Here is a 20504-nt window from a genome sequence, read left to right on the forward strand (position 1 = left end):
AGTGCAGAGAAGCCAGTCGGTCACATTGGATGAATAGGTATTTATTTCGTTCTGCCGATCTCTTTCGTCTGCCCGCCTATCTTCCTTCTCGACGCCAGATGGTGATCAACTCACCTACCAGTGTATAGTTGCCTTTTTGCGTTCATTAATTTTTTTATTGAACTTTTTTTTTTTTTTTTTTTGTAAATATTTTTTTTTTCTTCCCTTATTTTTTTTTGTGATTAATTCACCTAAAGGTAAATTTGTCTACCTCTGCTATTAATATTAGTATTATTATTATTATTATTATTTTTTTTTTGTTCATTTTTTTTTGTTTTGAGGTGATTGATTCACCTGAAGTGCGAACGAACTTAACCGCACTTTAAATTCTACAATAAGTAGTTCTTTATTTTGTTATTATTATTATTATTAAGTGTAAATATTGTTCAAAATCTATCTGCTGGGTGCTACAAATTGATTGCACATACGATTTTGAATTCTTCCTGGTGGGGTAATCTCACCCCACAATGGAACCAAACGATAAAGGCGGGGGTCAGTCGCAATACGAAATTTCCTCGGATGATGAATCAAATCCAAACCGGTCAAATGTCGTTCTAACATCGATTCCGCAGAATATCACGGAAATGGAGACCAACGAAGTCTCACCCACCCTCCCTATCACCCCACAAGGATATGCATCCCTTACAAACGGTTCATCTAGCTCTATCCCCTCGGAAGATGGTGAATCGATTGAATCTCCGTCATATGAATATTTGGCCAGTGCTCAAGTGCCGATGGATACCTCCTCCAATACGCGTAATGTAAACCAACCCCTGGTGCTCTCCTCCTCTTCTGGTACTGTTAAGGAAGCGACCCCCCGCCTAAAAGCCTATCCACCCGGATCTAAGGGTCCCTTTCTGGTTTTCTTTCGGCCCAAAGGCAAACCACTGAACAAATTGCAAATAGAAAAAGATCTGGCAAAGTCGTTTCGGGGCATCGAATCAGTAGATGCTCCTAGTCGTGACAAATTACGTGTCACGGTTAGTGATCGTGAACAGGCCAATAAGATTGTTGCCTACAAACTCTTCTCGATGGAGTACAGAGTATACCTTCCAAGTCGAGAAATTGAGATCGCAGGAGTGGTCACCGAACCGTTTTTGAGTTGCGCTGACATCAAATCTGGTGTTGGAGGGTTTAAAAATCGTGCCGTCCCTCCGGTCGCCATACTTGATGTCAGACAAATGAATCAGGTGGCTCCTGATGGCACAAAACAGCCGTCGAATTCGTTTTGTGTAACTTTCTCTGGATCGGCGCTTCCAGACTACTTGGTGATCGGGAAACTTCGGTTGCCCGTTCGCCTCTATAAACCGACGGTTATGCACTGTGATAAGTGCCAGCAAATTGGTCACACATCACCTTTCTGCTGTAACAAACCACGGTGCGCAAAATGCGGTGAGCTACATGTGCAGGGTGCCTGCAGTTCTGATCCCAAATGTTCATGCTGTGGTCAAGCTCCACATGAGCTCACTGCATGCCCGAAGTTTATAGAGCGGGAGAAACATCAGATACGCTCTCTAAAACAACGGTCAAAGCAATCTTACGCAGAAATGCTAAAGAAGATCGCACCGACTGTTGTTCCACCAGCCCACTCTATCGCTAGTAACAACCTCTTTACTACCCTGCCTGATGATGACCAAGGCTCTGACTCTGAGGCGGGTGAAGAATATAATGTTATACAAACAGGAACAAAGCGAAAGCGAGCTATAGCACGAAGGCACCGTCAGCAGCCTTCTCATGTTCCTGTTGCTCAACAGAATTCTCGACTCTCCCTGAAAAAGTCAAGAAGTGACGGAAATACCACTAAAGTTACCCCCCCAGGTTTTAAATTCAAACCTGGAGATTTTCCTTCACTTCCGGGATCATCTAAAACCCCAGATGTCCCAGTTTTTCGCCCGGAAAGCCAACAAACAAACATCTTCACATCTCGACAAGAACATGTCGAAACTTCCGACAAAATAAGGCTTTCTGGGATTGTGGAAATCATCTTCGAAGTAATGGAAGTCTCTCCCGCAATAAGAAACCTTATTAGTAAGGCACTTTCTTTCATAAAACCTCTTCTGAAGCGACTGGCTTCAAAATGGCCCATTCTTGAATCGTTCATATCTTTCGATGGATAATACATCCAATGAGGTCGGGGATATGGTCGAAATCCTACAGTGGAATTGCAGAAGCATTTCTAAAAATATTGAAGCGTTTAAGTATTTAGTTCACAGCACACGCTGTGACGTATTTGCTCTCAGTGAAACATGGCTAACTTCTGATAAGAATCTCTCTTTCCACGATTTCAACATTATTCGCCAAGATCGTGGGGATGGTTATGGAGGGGTATTATTGGGGATCAACAAGCTCCACTCCTTTTATAGAATTGATTTTCCCCCGATGACAGGCACTGAAGTAGTTGCATGTCAGGTTACTATACGAGGAAAAAGCTTTAGCATAGCAAGTACGTACCTACCGCCTAGTGCCAGGATATCTCGCAGAGAGCTTACAGCCATCTGCTGCGCTATGCCAGCCCCACGGTTGATCGTAGGTGATTTCAATTCACACGGTACAGCCTGGGGGTCAATGTACGACGACAACCGTTCAACCTTGATATACGACCTATGCGACGACTTCAACTTGACTATATTAAACACTGGGGAAGCAACACGTATCAAACCTCCAGCTCCTCCAAGTATTTTAGACCTCTCAATCTGTTCGAACTCATTATCATTGGATTGCACGTGGAAAGTAATTCAAGATCCCCATGGTAGTGATCACCTGCCTATCAAAATTTCAATTTCCAATGATTCGTGTCAGGCTCGCCAGATCGACGTAGCATACGACCTCACCAAGCACATTGACTGGGGAAAATATGCTGAAGCGATCTCCGATGGCGAACAGTCGGTCGATGCTCTTCCTCCGTTGGAAGAGTATCAGTTCTTATCCGAGTTAATTATCAACAGTGCTATTGAAGCACAGCGTCGACCAATACCGGGAGCGAAAATTCGAAGACGGCCACCCACCCCTTGGTGGGATGATGAGTGCACCGCAGTATATCGGGAAAAGTCCGTCGCGTTTAAAGAATACCGGAAACGCGGTTCTCGTGAAAACTATGAGCGCTATACCTCTCTTGAACGCAAGTTTGGTAGCCTCGTCAAAGCGAAGAAAAAAGGATATTGGCGCAATTTCGTAAACGGGCTTTCTAGGGAAACTTCCATGACAACATTATGGACCGTCGGTAGAAGAATGCGGAACGCGACAGCGGTAAATGAAGACAAAGAACACTCTTCTCGGTGGATCTTCCAGTTCGCCAAGAAAGTGTGTCCTGACTCCGTTCCAGTACACGGAAAGGTTCGCGTTAACTTAACCGAAAGAAACGAAGTTGATAGACCCTTTTCGATGCTAGAATTCTCACTTGCTCTCCTTTCATGTAACAATTCTGCCCCAGGAATGGATAGGATTAAGTTCAACTTGCTCAAAAACCTCCCAGACGTCGCGAAGAGGCGCTTGTTGAACTTATTCAATCAGTTTCTGGAACGCAACATTGTTCCGGATGATTGGAGACAAGTGAGAGTGATTGCCATCCAAAAGCCCGGAAAACCCGCGTCGGATTACAACTCGTACCGCCCTATCGCGATGCTGTCCTGTTTACGCAAGCTGTTAGAGAAGATGATTCTTCATCGGCTTGACAAATGGGTTGAATCGAACGGCTTTCTATCAGATACGCAATTTGGTTTCCGCAGAGGCAAGGGAACGAGCGACTGTCTTGCACTTCTTTCAACAGAAATCCAACTGGCCTATGCTCAAAAGGAGCAAATGGGATCGGTTTTTTTGGACATTAAGGGAGCTTTTGATTCAGTATGCATAGATGTCCTTTCAGACCAACTCCACGACTGTGGGCTTTCACCATTAATCAACAACTATTTGTACAATTTGTTGTCTGAGAAACGTATGAGCTTTTCTCACGGTACCTCAACAGCTTCACGAATAAGTTACATGGGTCTCCCCCAGGGCTCATGCTTAAGCCCCCTTCTTTACAATTTTTATGTCAGAGACATTGATGATTGTCTCGTGGAAAATTGCTCGCTAAGACAGCTTGCAGATGATGCCGTTGTTTCCGTCACAGGACCAGGGGCGGATGATTTGCAAAGACCACTGCAAGATACTCTAGACAATTTGTCTACTTGGGCTTTAAAGCTGGGTATCGAATTCTCTCCGGAGAAAACTGAGTCGGTTGTCTTTTCTAAGAAGCATGCCCCAGCACAGGTGGCGCTTCAAATCATGGGTAAGGAACTAACTCAGGGTCTTTCACATATGTATCTTGGGGTCTGGTTCGATTCCAAATGCACTTGGGGAAAGCACATTAAGTATCTGTATCAGAAATGCCAACAACGAATCAACTTCATGCGCACACTGACCGGAACATGGTGGGGAGCCCACCCGGACGATCTGATAATGTTATACCGCACTACAATCCTCTCGGTCCTTGAATACGGTAGCTTTTGTTTCCAATCCGCCGCGAAAACACACATTCTGAAGCTTGAGCGTATCCAGTATCGCTGTCTTCGAATCGCGTTAGGCTGTATGAACTCGACTCATACAATGAGTTTAGAGGTATTAGCAGGCGTTCTTCCTTTATCAGATCGTTTCGCGGAATTGTCCCTCCGGTTCCTCATCCGCTGTGAGGTATTAAACCCATTGGTTATTGAAAATTTTGAAAAGCTAATCGAACGAAATCCTCAAACAAAATTCATGACACTGTACTACTGGTACATGAGTCTGGAGATTAACCCTTCTTTGAATGCTCCCAATCGTAGTTGCTTCCCAAATCTCTCCAACTCCACTGTAGGTTTTGATCTGACCATGAGGCGAGAAACCCATGGAATTCCAGATCTGCTCCGATCGGAGGTCATACCACTAATTTTTGCAAACAAGTTCGGCCAGGTCAGCAGCGACAGAACGTTTTATACTGACGGGTCAAAAACAAATGATTCCACTGGATTTGGTGTATACAACGAATTTCATAGCGCCGCCCACAAACTTCAGAACCCTTGTTCAGTATACGTCGCAGAATTAGCGGCTATACACTATGCATTAGAGCGAATTGCCTCTCTTCCCTCTGATCGATATTTCATTTTTACGGATAGTCTCAGCTCCATCGAGGCTATACGTTCAATGAGGCCGGTAAAGTACTCCCCGTATTTCCTCCGTGAAATACGATCTAAATTGAGTGCTTTGTCGAATCATACCATCACCTTGGTTTGGGTCCCCTCGCATTGCTCGATTCCGGGCAATGAGAAAGCGGACGCACTCGCCAAGGTGGGCGCTATGGAAGGCGATATTTATGATCGACAAATCGCCTTTGAAGAATTTTTCACAATTGCTCGTCAGCAGACCTTGCTCAGTTGGCAACAAAAATGGGATAAAGGGGATTTGGGCAGGTGGTTACATTCCATTCTCCCGCAGGTGTCAAAGAAGTCGTGGTTTAAAGGGATGAACATGAGTCGCGACTTTATCAAGATAATGTGTCGGCTGATGTCCAACCACTACTCGTTAGCCTCGCATCTCTATCGAATAGGGCTCGCAGACAATAATCGATGTGGTTGTGGAGCTGGTTACCAAGACATCAACCATGTTGTCTGGTACTGCCCCGAATACGGAATTGCCAGATCAAATCTATGTACATCTCTCAGGGCCCGAGGAAAACCAGACAAGGAAGACATTAGAGATGTGTTGGGTAGACTGGACTTTGACTACATGTTACTTGTTTACAAGTTTTTGAAGCAAATCGACGTTTTTGTTTGATAATATGCTTTTTGATCCGCTTGTCCTCCTCGTATACCCCTTCCCGTTTTTTGGATGTCCACCTTGTTTCCCTCGAAACCCGTTTGTTTGTACCGTTACAGGTTGTCGTCATGTCCACTCTGCGTTGACCAGCAGCAATAACGCCTCAACAAAATGCTGCTGTTGAAGATCAACAAGTAAACCATATTTCCCATCCCTTCCAAAAATGATTGTATTCCTTAACCTCGACCAAACCGCGAGTTTTACGGTTCCCCAAAACTAACTTAGTTCTGTAAGAAACAAATATGATTTTGTAAATAAATCCTTTCAATCCGGCTCCGTAATGCCTAAGAGCGCTTGAGCCTGCTAAATAAAAAAAAAAAAAAAAAAAAAAAAAAAATTCCAGTTGAAATCACCGAAGGAACTCCTGATGGAATCCCTAGAGAATCATCTGAAAGAACCTCTGTAGGAATTCCAGGTAAAATCTCTGGAGAAATTTTTGATGGAATCCCAGTAGGGACTATTGATGTAATCCCTTGAAAAACATTTGTTGTTATTCCTGTAGGAATTCCTAATTGAATCCCTATATAAACTTCTGATGGAATCCCTAGGGAACTTCTAATGAGATTTCAACAAGAACTCCTGTTGAATGACTAAAGGGAACTCTTAAATCCCTACATCAACTTCTGATAGAATTTCTGGAGGAATTCAAGGTGGAATATCTGAAGAAAATGCTGGAAGAACTCTTTATTAAATCCCTAAAAGAACTCCTGATGCTATCACTAGAAGAACTTTTGATGTAATCCCTTGAGGAGTTCTCTGAAGAAACATCTGATATAATATCTAGAGGAACTTCTGTTTAAATTTCTGAAGAAATTATTGATGATTCCTAAATTATTCCTGATGGAATTCCTGGAGGAACTGCTTATGCAATCCCTAAAAGAAATCCTAATGCATTTTCTTTTAAGAACTCTTGATATGATCTCTGGAGGAACTCCTGGTGGAATCTCTGAAAGAACTTTTGATGGAATTTCTAGAGGAACTCCTGATGGAATCCCTATAGGAACTCTTGATAAAATCCCTGGTGGAATTCCCGATAAGATATCAGATGGCACTAGGGGAACCCGACTAAGGGTACATAACAAAATGATATCAGCATATGTTATTATGTTATAAGTTTTTTTCGAACATAGGTTGTTACAAACTTGATGCAGGATGTTGTTAAAATAACTAAAATCATAACAAAAAGTGTATGAATAGTAACATAAACATAACAAAATGTGTTTTAATTCTATCAAAAACATATCAAACCAAGTTATAATGTTCGATACAAAGTATCAAAATTATAATACTGTTTGATATACGATAATATTGTATATTATTGAAATGCATAACTATCTATTTATTTTGTTATAAAGTTGTTAAAAATGAACAAAAAAAAAACACATTATGTTATATTTCTGTTTTATTATGTTCTATGGATAACGGAGCCTAACAAAATTATATCATAATATGATATGCATATCATATTCTGATAAAATTTTATTATATTTTTGTTACAAGCCTCTAGTTGGGAACTGCTTATGATATCTCTTAAAGCAATCATAATGGAATTTCTCGAGGAACTCCTGATAAAATCCCTGGAGGAATTCCTGATAAGATATCAGATGGCACTAGGGGAACTGTTTATGATATCTCTAAAAGAAATCCTAATGGAATTTCTCGAGGAATTCCTGATATAACCTTTGGAGGAATGCTAGATGGAAACTCTAAGAAACTTGATGGAATCCCTAGATGTGTTCCAGGTGCAATCCCTGAAGGAGTTCCTAATGGAGTCTCTGGAGGATTCCAGATGGAATCTCAGAAGAAATTCCTGATGGAATCTCTAGAATAATATCTGATGAAATCCCCAAAAGAACTCTTGAAGGAATCCCTAGAGGAACTTCGATAGAATGCCTGGACGAAATCGTGTTTCATTCCCTAGAATAACTCATGATCCCTAGAGGAACTACTGATGGAATCCCTTTTGGAACTCCAGATGTAATCCTTGGAGGAAGTTTTGGTGGAGTTCTTGGTGGGATCTCTGAAGAAATTGCAGGGGAATCTTCGCAACAACATCTGATGAAAACTTTTCAAATTCTTCTGATAGAGTCTCAGGAAGAATTTTTCAAGGAACCCCTAGAAAAACTCCTGATGGAATCCCTTGAGACACTTCTGGAGGAGTCCCGTGAGGAATTCTTGGTGGACTTTCGGATGGAATTTCTGAAGGAATTCTTACAGGAATTCCTTGTTGAATCACTGGAAGAATCGTGATTAAAATCTGCTGGAATTGCCATGAAATTACCATGAAAGAATTTTGGTAGAATTCCTAATGACATTCCAAGAGGATTACCTGGAGAAATGTCTGGTGAAATTTCTTATGGAATCCCTGTAGAAATTCCTGGTACAATTATTGGAGGAATTTCTCTTTGAATCTTTGATAGTTCTGGAAAAATTGCTTGAGGATTTTTTAAAGAATCCCTGGGGAATTTGTTGGAGGAAACGGTTAAAGATTGTTGGAAACGCTAGTGAAATATAGGGAAATAACTCAAGAGGACACATTTTGTAGATCACTATGGCATTGTGTAAATCCACGCATTTTGACTTGCCACTCATCTGCATCTGCATCTTCAATTTGACATGCCGACATCGATGTTCGTGCAATATCCGTACAGACAGTACGATCAGTTCGTCAAACATTTGGCTTATCGGTGGTTTGTCAACCGTCAAATCAGTTTCACAACCTGTCAAATTGGTTCATCAAGCAGCATCACACACGGTCAAACATTGCAGCACCAACATAAGCATCAACCTGGGGCGGAGCCAATGTTGGTCAAACCGTCTGACCGTTTGTGGGCTGCATTAGGCGGCGTCCACAAATTACGCAACGCTCGAAGGGGGGGGAGGGGGTAGGCTCAAACGTTACGACTCATACAAAAATTTTAAAATTTCCATACAAAAAGCGTTACGGAGGGGGGGGAGGGGGTCGAAAATATTCAATTTTAGCGTTACGTAATAAATGGATGCCGCCTTATGCACATCTTCCATTTGACAGCTCTTGCTGACGGTCGAAGCTCTGCAAACACCTCTTCATTGCTTTTGGGGTGAACTGAGGTTGATTGCTCCGTCAACGCAAGAGCATAATGTTGCTTTCCTCTTTGCCCTTTTGGGTAAAGAGCTGCAAAGAGACAACGAAGAGTTGTCTGAAAATGCTCTACCCCGAACTGAGAAATATAGCTGAACATTACTAAAGGCCTTTGTAGAAATGAGAGATTCTCTCCTCTTTCGCTCTCTTTTGCGTCTAACAGGGGAATACTGAAGCTTTTGGAAAGTTTTTCACTATAGATTGAAAGACAATTTACTTGACTAGCGTTTCATACAAAAAACGGTACAGAGGAGTTACACGTAACTCAGTTATTGTTTAAAGAGAAAGTAAACAAAGAGAGCCTCTCAATTTAGATAGGTTCTTTTGAAAAGTTTTGTGAGAGAAATAGTAAAAAATGCTCTCCCCCTAACTGAGAAAGGGCAAACCAAATCTCTTTCTCTTTAATACACTGAGGTTGTCAAAATAAACTCTTCACAACTGTGGGAATGAAAATAAGCAAACACAAACGTGTAAACTCTTCATCCCGCAGAGTACGTACGCACAGTTTGTGGGTGGGTAAAATCGCTTATCTTTTGCAGGCTTGATAGATACTCCTCTGCGATGCAAAGAGGAGGCGATTTTGCCGTTTTTCTGAGGAGAAAAAATTGAACTCAATATTTTCAACCCAGATCCTCACGCGATTTGAGTGAGAGTGCAAAATAATGCAAGAAATTTTTACTGGTACTCTCTTTCTCTTTTGTTGTGATGCTTAGCTTAGCTTAGCTTAGACTGACTACACATATCAATGGTTGCTATTCCGTGATTGACCGATGTCAGTGAAGATGCACAAAGAATCAACTACAAGTTCGGCTGGGATTGGCCATAATCTTCTTCAGTGTGCATAATTCAGTGCTTCTATTTATACATGGTCAATAACGGCGCCGGCCACGTCCTTGCAGTCAGGTGGGATTGAGGTAAGGAATGTTAGTGTGTATCCTTTGCTATTTGGAGAACGTGTTTTCCTCTGCATCTCCACAAAGGCTACTGGTAGGGATGGTTGTTAATGGGGAGGATTGTTGGGTCACATGATTCACTTTGATAAGCGATTAGACCATGATAAACGATTATTTGTAAGATATAATCATGCTTAGGAATATAATATTTTCAATTGACATGAAAAATTTCCAAACAGGAGTAAATAATAACGTTTCTTGAAGTGACGAACCATTCAAAGTTTGTTTAACAAATAGCTAAAAGCAACATTCCTACAGCTTTTAGGACGAAAGCATGTGTAACAATATATTACACAAATTGAAAAAATAAATCGATTGGCTGGACCATCACATAATATTCTTATGCCGACACTTACAGTTTCGAACCATTCGAAGTGTTTTGAATAAAATGAACGTTTTGTAAGTCTATACTTCCAGCACAGACAAACAGACCGAACCACTCAAAGCTTTTTTTATAAATATAAAGGTAAAAGGCAAGCAATCTTATATAGAAAGATAAAACAAAAAAATGACTTAGAGTTTATGCCGACACTTACAGTGACGAACCATTCATAGTTTGTTGAATAATCATATTTATGTCCCACCGTTGTAACGATTAAATGTGCGATCATATATATTTTATAGATTTAAAAAAAAACATGAAACGAGCTCACCAATTGATCCTTCATCCTTGATTGAGCAGCCACAATTTTAAGTTTTATTTGAAGCATACATACTAACTGAGAAACGCGAATCTTTTTTCGCACTCGCGCCAAGCGGACCGAATACATAACTTTTTGTGTTTCGTTCATCTTCTGTGGTGCTTTCTTTGCTTCAGGATTTCGATTTTACTACCACTGAAAAAGAGCCATCTATCGCCTTTTCAGTTTTGAATATCGCCCTATTGATCTTGATTCCGTCGCTCGCCCTGCAAGAGCATGCCATGCAATCGGAAGACCACACGCTAAACTTCATCCGCTCAGAAATGAGTGCCGAGTACACAAAATCAGCTTCTCTTCATGCAGCACAGATTCTGTGCAAAGGGGGCTGTACACAGTTTTGAGCAAACGGTGGTAAACAAACCGAATGAGTGAAATGCGCACAGAGGAGGAACGCTTGGAATGCGGAATACGCTTCCATTTTTGTTTTGCTTCTGAAAACATTAAAAAAAAACATTCAAATTTTCAAGTTTTCAGAGATTTTTTCATTCGAATAGCCGAAGCGGAAGCAAATGACTAGCGTGCAACGCCCAGAGGCACAGTAGCATGGGACACGGTTATATGCAAAATTTAGATTCTTGCTCCAGACCACTTTTTGGATTGTATTTGGGTCCCATAATAACTGTGCAAAATTTCAGCTCAATCGGTGAAACTATATTTTAGCGTCAGCCGTTCATAATTTGGGATCCTGTACCAACCATTGAATTGCTCTATAGCTACGGATGTTACCACACGAAGTTCTTGTACTTAGGTGATTCAAGGCGTACAATAGTTTGCTGAATGTTGCCAGACTTTTGCAAGTGAGTTTGTACTTGAGACGACTTGAACTTCATTTAAAGATGGATTCATAATTAAAACTGATATAACCATTTCACTCATTCCCCCGAACATCAGTGCATTTCCATACCTAGTGTTACGTTTCCCTCTGGATCTCGTTCTTCTCAGCATTTAATGCTATTCCTACCGCAAACGGCAATACAACAAACCCTTTGTTGTATAAAAAACGGCAAAACAACCTTGCAACAAACGATGCGGTAAGGACAGTTTCCAACAATTCTGCCATCTCTCCGAACCCCAAGCTGGGTGACAACAGCCTAGAGAATAGAAAATCATGGTCTCGTTATTTTCTTTTCATACTATTTTTCCTCCTTCAAGATTAAAAGTGACGGCAGGAGACCTCATGAATCGCACAGCTATAACGAAGATCCGTCCCCTTCCCCCGTTTTTTCTGATACCGGAGGATTTTTCTCAGATTGAAGATATTGCAAGATCCCGACGACGACGACGACCTTCCCATCCAGCGTGTACGTCAAGAAGAATGAAAACTGAACTCATTGAGTCGTGACACCTCACGCAATTTCACCTTGTCATCACCTGGTTTTCCTTCGGCAGGCAGAATCCGCTCCCACACTTCGTTGACTTCTCAGACTCCGTCGACGGGAACGACAAAGTGAAAGGCATGTCATTATGTGTAATCATTTACGTTTTTCAAACCACTACCGACCCTTATCCGGTTTCTTGGAGTGCTGCAGAAGTATCGGTGGAAGGAGGGTTTCCCTCGGTAGATAACAAGATTTTTCCTGCTTGAACCGTCAACAAGATGTGCGTCAAGAATCCTTCTCCGGTCGGTCGGTGTGCTGAAGGAGTGAAGTGAGCCGATGAGCACGGTAAGAAAAAAAAATCGAAAGTTACGTCAAGTGAGTCAAAAGATAACGTTTAAGAGTTGGCTAGAGATTGTCGTTCGTCTCTCTCTCTCTCGATGGTTGGCGAAGTTGCTGTTTGCCATTGCATTGCTCGATTCCCGAAGCAAGATGGGATTTACGAAAAAAGAAAAACTTGTACCCTGTGACAAGAACCCAGGAACAACTTTTGCCCCATCTCCAACCCCCTTATGGTACAGATGCCTCACCATCGACCGGAGCAGCAGTGTCGTGACTGGAACCAATCCCTTTAGGAGTGCTTTCCGCAGTGGCGTAACTAGGATTTCTGTTTTGGAGCTTTTGAAGCAAAAAAAAAAAATCTATAGAAATTCACCAGAAATACGCGAAAAAAAAAATCAAAAACTTTTAGGTGCTTCTTCTTTTAGATTCAATATTGGTCTGTTGAAGTAATTAGTTAAAAAAATGTGAGAAACTCACGTCAAAATTTTTCGCAGAAATATTACAGATTTCCGCAAAAATTCTGACTACAAATTTTGAGAATTTCACCAATAGTTTGTAAATTTGATCAGTGCACAATTTCAAATTTCTGTAATGTTGATTTTTTCAACTATCTTGTCAGAAAAATATCGACAAAAAGTTTTCGACGAAGTTTCCAAAATAAAAGTCCTAAAATTCAGTATTGTGAAAATTTTCTGAAGGGGCCTCACTGCTCCTACGTCAATGGCTTCCCGATAGCACCAGAAAAAAAGTGAACTGAAAACGATAACAACAACCAAGGAACAACCACACAACGCGCGGAAGAAAAGTAGTGCTTCCAAGTAGTCTTCGACTTGGTCTTCGTCGCTACCGCATTACATCGCCCCTACAGAGTCCGCAGTTGGCTGATGATGCGGTGGTGTGGCGACAGAGAGAGTAGAAATGCGCTTTAAAATGTTTTTGTCAGTTCATACATTTTTTCCTTCAACTCAACTTTTCCAACCCTAGCTCGCCAGCAGCAAGCAAATGTTCCTGCGCCGTACACTTTTCACAAAGTTGTTATCTAATGGGGTGGATGGAAAAACGATGAAGGAAGCGTGCGTTAGTTTTTCCTGGGGAGAATGTTTTTCTTGTGGTTTTATGAGGACATAAAGAATGTCTCTCTGTAGAATATATACACATTTTTTTGGGAGCTGTTCATTCGTTTGCGATAGCAGTTTGAGTTTAAGGATCCATTGGAGAACTTTAAAATGTAAAGTTTTTTTTTGCTATTGACATTGTTATGTGGCATCTAAGAAATTCCTATGAAAATAAACTTGTTCACAATTTAAGACATTCTGCAACGACATTTGTCAATTATGGACATTCGACAAAAAAGCTTGAGAATGATTGGCTTGCAGTTCTCGATTGAATTTATAAAGGTCAAATATCAGAGGACCAAAAATGTTTCGATTCATAGATTAAGAATACGTAAAACTAATTTCGACCTCTTCTCAGAAGATAAAACTGTGGAGTAATGTGGGGCAAAGTAAACACCTAAAAAATAAAAATTAAAGGCATTGTAGGGCTAGGAAAATCTCAAAATTTTATTTCCGAAGTACAAAGCAAGATTTTGTCCAAGTTTCAAATATAGTTTAAGAAATACTGTATTAAGTATCATAACTCAAATGCGAACCCCCTTGCAAACAAACGCAATCAAATGATCAAGCACTCTTTCAAGGTCCTGTAAATAAAACGATAATTTTTACCTGAATACTAGTTTTCAGGGACATCTGATAATGACTTCTAGTGTAAGCTCTTTGGTTTAACGTGCCAGTCTTCATTAACGTTTGGAAAAATACCAACCTGAAACAAGAAAGAAAAATATAGTAATTAATACATTATTGATTTTAAATCAGTCATCAGTTAAGAAAGAAGTTAACAATGAGCTATAAGCATGATTGACTTTTATATCGTAGTTAACAGTAGAATCAACGAATATGCATAGTATACAGTTCCCATTACTGATGACAATCAATCGGTATGAGGGAAGTAATGTAAGAAGGGCACTCATTGCCTTTAGTAGCGCCGAGAATTCCTCTGCATCTCTGAACTCCAGTGTTCCACAAAGGCACAAAGCCAAGTTTTTTCTTACTTCCATTCAGCCATTCCATGAAAAACCGATCTAGTGGGTCACCGAATTCCGTGAAAATTTGCTGTTTTGTTCCTTATCCGAAATAAGGATACCGTTTTGTCTCAAATTCCGAACAGACTCATATTCCGAACACTCGGTTTTTGTATGGCGATGAGGTTGAAATGTTTCGCTGAAATATTTCATCAAATTAGCAGGAAATGGCAGTCAATTACAATTCAATTTAATTATCTTCCAATCTATTTTATACCTCGGTAGTTATAATTATTCTCTAGTTCGAGACCAGTAAATCTAGCTCAGATAAATTTATTCGCGAAAATATTTATTTGAATACGATTTATTCGTGCTGTTCGGAATTTGAATCAAGGTGTTCGGAATATGAGACAGAATGAACACAGTGTTCGACATTTGAATCAAAATGGTGTTCCATACTTTTACGTAAAAACAATACTAAACAAGTTTAAATAAGTATTTTTACTAGTACACCCAACAGGTAACAGTATGACATTGCGGAGAAACTTAAATTTTCATAAATATCAGCTAATTTATGCCCACCAGGTGCATTTCAAATCACTGTTGGTCTTAAGTGTTCGGAATATGAGTCAAAACGGTACACATATTTTTGGATTTTTTGATTAGGGTGACCATTTTCGAAACAAGGTGACCAGAAAAAATGTGATTTTGCAAATTTTTGATTTTTAAAAATATTATAACCTTTGAACCGTTTGAGCGATTTTCAATCTTTTTAGACGAAATGAGAGCTGAAGATTTTGGTTTTTCAGGACAAACATTAAATTAATATATTCTTTATTTTTGTGTTTAATAGGCTTCGGGATCAAAGAAGCTTTTTCTGTTCTCATTTTCACTTGAAAGTTCAGAAAATTTTACGTTTACTGTCAAATTTTGAGCGATGTATGTTTATTAGTTTTTGAGATATATTTTTTTGAAAATAGAAAAATCAGTAATTTTTCATCGGCACACTTTGTAGGCCTCAGCGCATTAGATTTTTTATAAAAAAATAAATCATAACTTTTGAACAGCTCAACCGATTTCCAATCTTTTTTTATGGAATGGAAGCTTAAGATTTAGACCTGAAGTGAACGATTTTGATAAAGCTGTTTTTTCCTATCGATTCTTCATGACCCACCATATATCAGGTGGCAATTTATCAATACTGTTTTTCCAGAATTCTCAAGGCTATTAAGCCAAGAACACTGGGGCGATAGATTTCCTTAAGCGTTTTTATTTTGGAATAGCTGCTGGAATTTCTCTTGATCTCTTTGAAAATTACTCCAGGATATTCGCTCATGGTGTATTCTAATAAAAAAGGTTTGATTTGACTTTTGTTTTTCCTAAAAGAATCTCATAAGAAAATCCCAGGAAATCTGCCAGAAATTTCAACATAAATTTATTGGCTGATGCTTCTCTCTCTCTGTTCGGATGCGCCACTGCGACCAGTATTAAGATCTATTGTGGCATTACTCGTATCCTTAGTGTATAGTGCATGTCGCATTACTCCATTTCATTTTATGTAGTTGTTGTTGTATTGTTGTGTTACTTTTACCGCTCAGAATTTTTACGCCCTTTAAGCCTGTTTCTGTTGAATTTAATATTGTGACTCTGTGATATTCCTAGCATTGTGCATATTCTTTCGAATTATCGTGGACAGATTGAAAATATCGAGAAAACGCCGATAAAATGACCGAAAACAAATCTAAAGTAGGGGGGTCCGTAGCCTAGAGGTTACGCTTCCGCTTCATAAGCGGAAGGTCATGGGTTCAATTCCCAGCCCCTCCACAAAAAAAAAACCGTCCAGCCACCAGAAGACGCCGCACGGAGGACCGTGCTTTGGGGAACACATCCATCATCCGTCAGTATCAGATGGTGACTGAGACAAACTGACCCTCTTCGCAGGCAGCTAGCCTCAAACGACTTAGGAACACGGCAAAATGAACCCCACCGCGCAAGAGCAAAGGACTATGGCATATGGAAATCGATTGGACTGAACAGCAGAGCTCTCTCCTACCTGCTCGGTGTGAGAGTAAAAGAGTAGAAGAGAGTGAAAGCAGATGTAAATATAGAATAGTTAAAAATAGATCTGTATCGGTATAGTGGATACAGATGAACTGATTCCGGCACAGTAGTGGCCATGAGCACGGAGTGCCTTAAAAAAAAAAAAAAAAAAAAAAATCTAAAGTTTACGCCGATCTTGTGAAATGCTCTAAGTGTGCGGTTGTTATATACACTGAGCTTGCTCTGTACGTAGTATGCAGCGGAACGTGTGGAAATTCTTTCCACATTGCGTGCGTCGGTATGAGTAGAGACCATCTGCGAGCTTTAAGGCACGGTCTAATGTGGATGTGCAATGAATGTTTACCAGCTTTCAACAACTGGAAAAACTCCCAACAGAAGACGATACCTCCTACCGACTTGGACAAACTACACTGTGAAATTGCTGAATTAAAAAGTCAGGTATCTTTGATCGTGGATATACTGCAACGAACATCAAATGATACTTCTGTCGAGAGCCTACAGTTACGCCATTCTACTCCTATCACAACTGCGAAGATATGCGTTTCAAATGATGTCTACGAGTATGATACGAAGAACGATAATCAATTCCAACGATCCCAACCAAACGATGACGTACAAACAAAAGTGATTGACGCCTGCTTCTCGCTGCTGCTGACTAACATCAGCAATAACGTTCTCGAAGATGATATAGAGGCAATGGTTTGTCGATGTCTAGGTGCCCCGGTGGAAGACTGCCTGAATGTAGTGAAATTGGTTTCGAAACGAACGGATTGTCGCCTGCCGGATTACATTTCATTCAAAGTCAAACTGAAGGAAAAGTGGAAGGATTTGGCTTTGCGCAATTCAACATGGCCTGAAGGAATTGAGTTCCGTGAATTCGAACACCGTAGAAAAATAGTTTGGAAACCTTAAATATGTACCTTCGTGATATTTTTGCGGTATTATTGTTGTTGAGCTACTACTGCGCGATTTTTTTGTTATCTGTTGTAAATTTGATGTATGTGAGTTCTTTCTTTCGATATGTGTTAGTTTATTTTAATATTATTAAGGCCCTTTAAACAGTCTGTACAACCAATAAGTTGAAGATGTGGAATAAATAAATAAATAAATAAATAAAATATAAATTTCCATTGATAGGTAATGAAGCATCGATTTCTGTACAGTTTTTGTTTTGCTTCCTCAGATATTGAAAAAAATCGACTATGATGAAAAGGTCCCGCTATTTACACCCTTCATAGAAATTTAAATCTCAGCGAAGGCGCGCATCTTAGCAAACATAATCGATTAAATTTCTGAGGAACCAAATCGGTACTACTGATATTTGACCATGCAACGGAACTCTAGTCACATCTTTGTTTCGCTTTTAGTTTAGTCCCAGAAAAATACTAGAAAAAAGGGGCTTTATGCTAGCAAAACCGAATCAAGCTAGAAAATTTGTTTAGTAATCAGAATTTACGTGAGTCCTTGAATTACCAGTACTTACAGTCCTTGTTGAGTTAATACTCATGATTGTTATCCTGGCTTCAAGTGTAGTCTCGGGACTGACCAACTCCGAGTCTTTAACCATCTACTAGGTAAAATAGATTAATTTTCAGAAACTGTTGCCAGTAACAAGGACTTTGTACCGCGAATCCTTGAATTACCAGAACATATTACCCTAGTCCGACAAACAAGATGAGACTAGGGTTCAAATTGGTAGATTTTACCCCGTAACCTCACCACGAAAAGGTGATCTACCCACGTTACGGGTTTGGCTGATGCTAACAGAGGTTATTCGAGGAATTTTCACGAGATTCTTTCAAGGATTTCTCCTAGAATTCCTTTAAAAATTGATGTAAAGATTCCTTCAGGAATTTTTGAAGAGGCATTCTTAAGTAGATTTTCCATCAGAAATATTTTCAAAACACTCTTTAGAACCACCCAAATATTTTCTTGGATACATCTTGGTAGGCATCCTAGCACCGAGTTCTGTTTGATCCTTCGACCTTGACGCATGCTCGTGCGGGGGCGGGCGATGAGGGCAGGATCAATCGTGTTGCGCGCTGCTCGCGAATAGTAACGCGGATCGCGGAACGCGTTAGTAGTGTTTGATCGTTTGATCTTGTCGCTTGCTCTTATGGGGGCGAGTGACGAACACTTGTTCGGCGTTCAATGCATTTATCGAGTAATGTCCGCAAATCAAACTTTGAAGTTTTACTTTTAATGTGATTTCAATTCAGAAGAGCACACAAATTTTTGGTTTTGAGAACTTTTGAAAAATAAGCCGCACCTTTACGCTTATGCTAAAAGTATTGGTAAAGTCACTCAAATTTCAACCATTTAGTTCTCTCGCGAGATCTAACTTAGTTCACAGCTGATTCGTAAAACTCACGCATTAGATTTTTAAGTAGAATCAACTTAAGTAGGCAACTTTGGTACCCAGTGAACACAAACTCGTATATGATAGTGCATAAGAGTACAAAAGATGAGGCGATATACGTACATGCGCTATAAGGCTGCATGCAAGTTGTACGTATATCGCCTCCATCTTTGTACTCCTATATACCATCATATACGATGGTGTGTTTACTGGGTAAAGCATGCAAGCTTTGCATTTTAGTTCTGATTAAGTAAATCATAATGAAAAAATGTGATGTTTATAAATAAATAAAGATATATTGGACATGGTACACTTACCCCTACTTCTTCATGGGGTGGAGTAAGTGGATCAAGTATTATTATCATTTGTTGACAGACTACTTACAATAAATTAAAAAAAGTTTCAATATCCGCAAACTTATTCTTATTCCTAGCTTAAATTCGTCGAAGTGACCATAGACAATTTGAATTATTCCATCTAAAAGTTTTATAAATCTTTCTGGTATAAACAATATAAAAAAATTAATATTGCAAAATTCAAACAAAACTTTTCGTGGTTTATCTTGGCTGAATTGCGCAAAAGGCAAAATATACAAATTTTCCAATTGAAAGCATATTATCGAAATTTATTTGACCATTTTCATTGTTTTAGGCTGATGATACAATTGAATTCATAAATAGAATAAAAAGATTTCAGTTAGTTAAACAAAAGTAGATATAACTATTATATTTAAACTACGAATGTTTTTCGAAAACATCGTTAGGAATAATCCTACAATACTTCTGTACAACTTATGAGAATAAAATAGATTATTTTTCTCCAAATTATTCTATCCACAATATTTTTTTTGCTCGAATTAGTGTAAACTAATGTTTATATATATTTCATAATATTTTGATAAAATAAAGATACTTTTTAATTTGAAAAGTATCAAAATGTAACAAATAACAAGAACAAGAGTAATACCATTCATACTATACATAATTACACCACATTTGTTTTAATAATAGATTTTTTTTAATTAGTGATCCACAGTGAATCCACTGGGCAAGTGGAACATTTGGCGCAAATTTTCAAGTCCCTCATACTTAATACATATCAATCAAAACAATCAAAATAAATGACGATTTGTAGTATATTGGTCCCTCATTTGTCATCTACAAAAAAAAGTTTGAATTACATTATTAACGTTAGCTGTACATAACAATGAAGTTGACTATTGATTTTTCTGTATTCACTCACTCCACGTTACCTTACAGTTAATTTTTCAGACAAAATGGATGGATAGTATCTTTGGAAAAGTTGTGAAAGATCTGAAGAAAATTCTCATGACAAGGTTTTCGATTCAGATTTTTTCCACTAGCTTGCGCTATAAGCATAAAATATTTAAATCTTTTGAGCTGTTTTGTCAGCAACTCTTGTCGGCATCATCACGTACATCATATATTATAATAAGCGTTGTTTCAAAATCAGAGATTCCTGGATGATTGTAGAATGGATCCGGGAAGCCAGTGTGGATTTCGAGTTAGTAGGATTTCCAGTGTGAATCCTTAGGGTTCAGAATGGATCCTAGTATTCCAGTGCATCCTATGATTCCAGTGTGGATCCTGGAATTGTTGTGTGGATCTCAGAATGTTAGTGTCGATGAAAGGGATTCCAGGGCGAATCCTTTTATTCCAGTGTGAGTCCTAGGATTGTAATTT

This window comes from Aedes aegypti, chromosome 1 (genome assembly GCF_002204515.2).
Source record: "Aedes aegypti strain LVP_AGWG chromosome 1, AaegL5.0 Primary Assembly, whole genome shotgun sequence".
Taxonomy (NCBI): domain Eukaryota; kingdom Metazoa; phylum Arthropoda; class Insecta; order Diptera; family Culicidae; genus Aedes; species Aedes aegypti.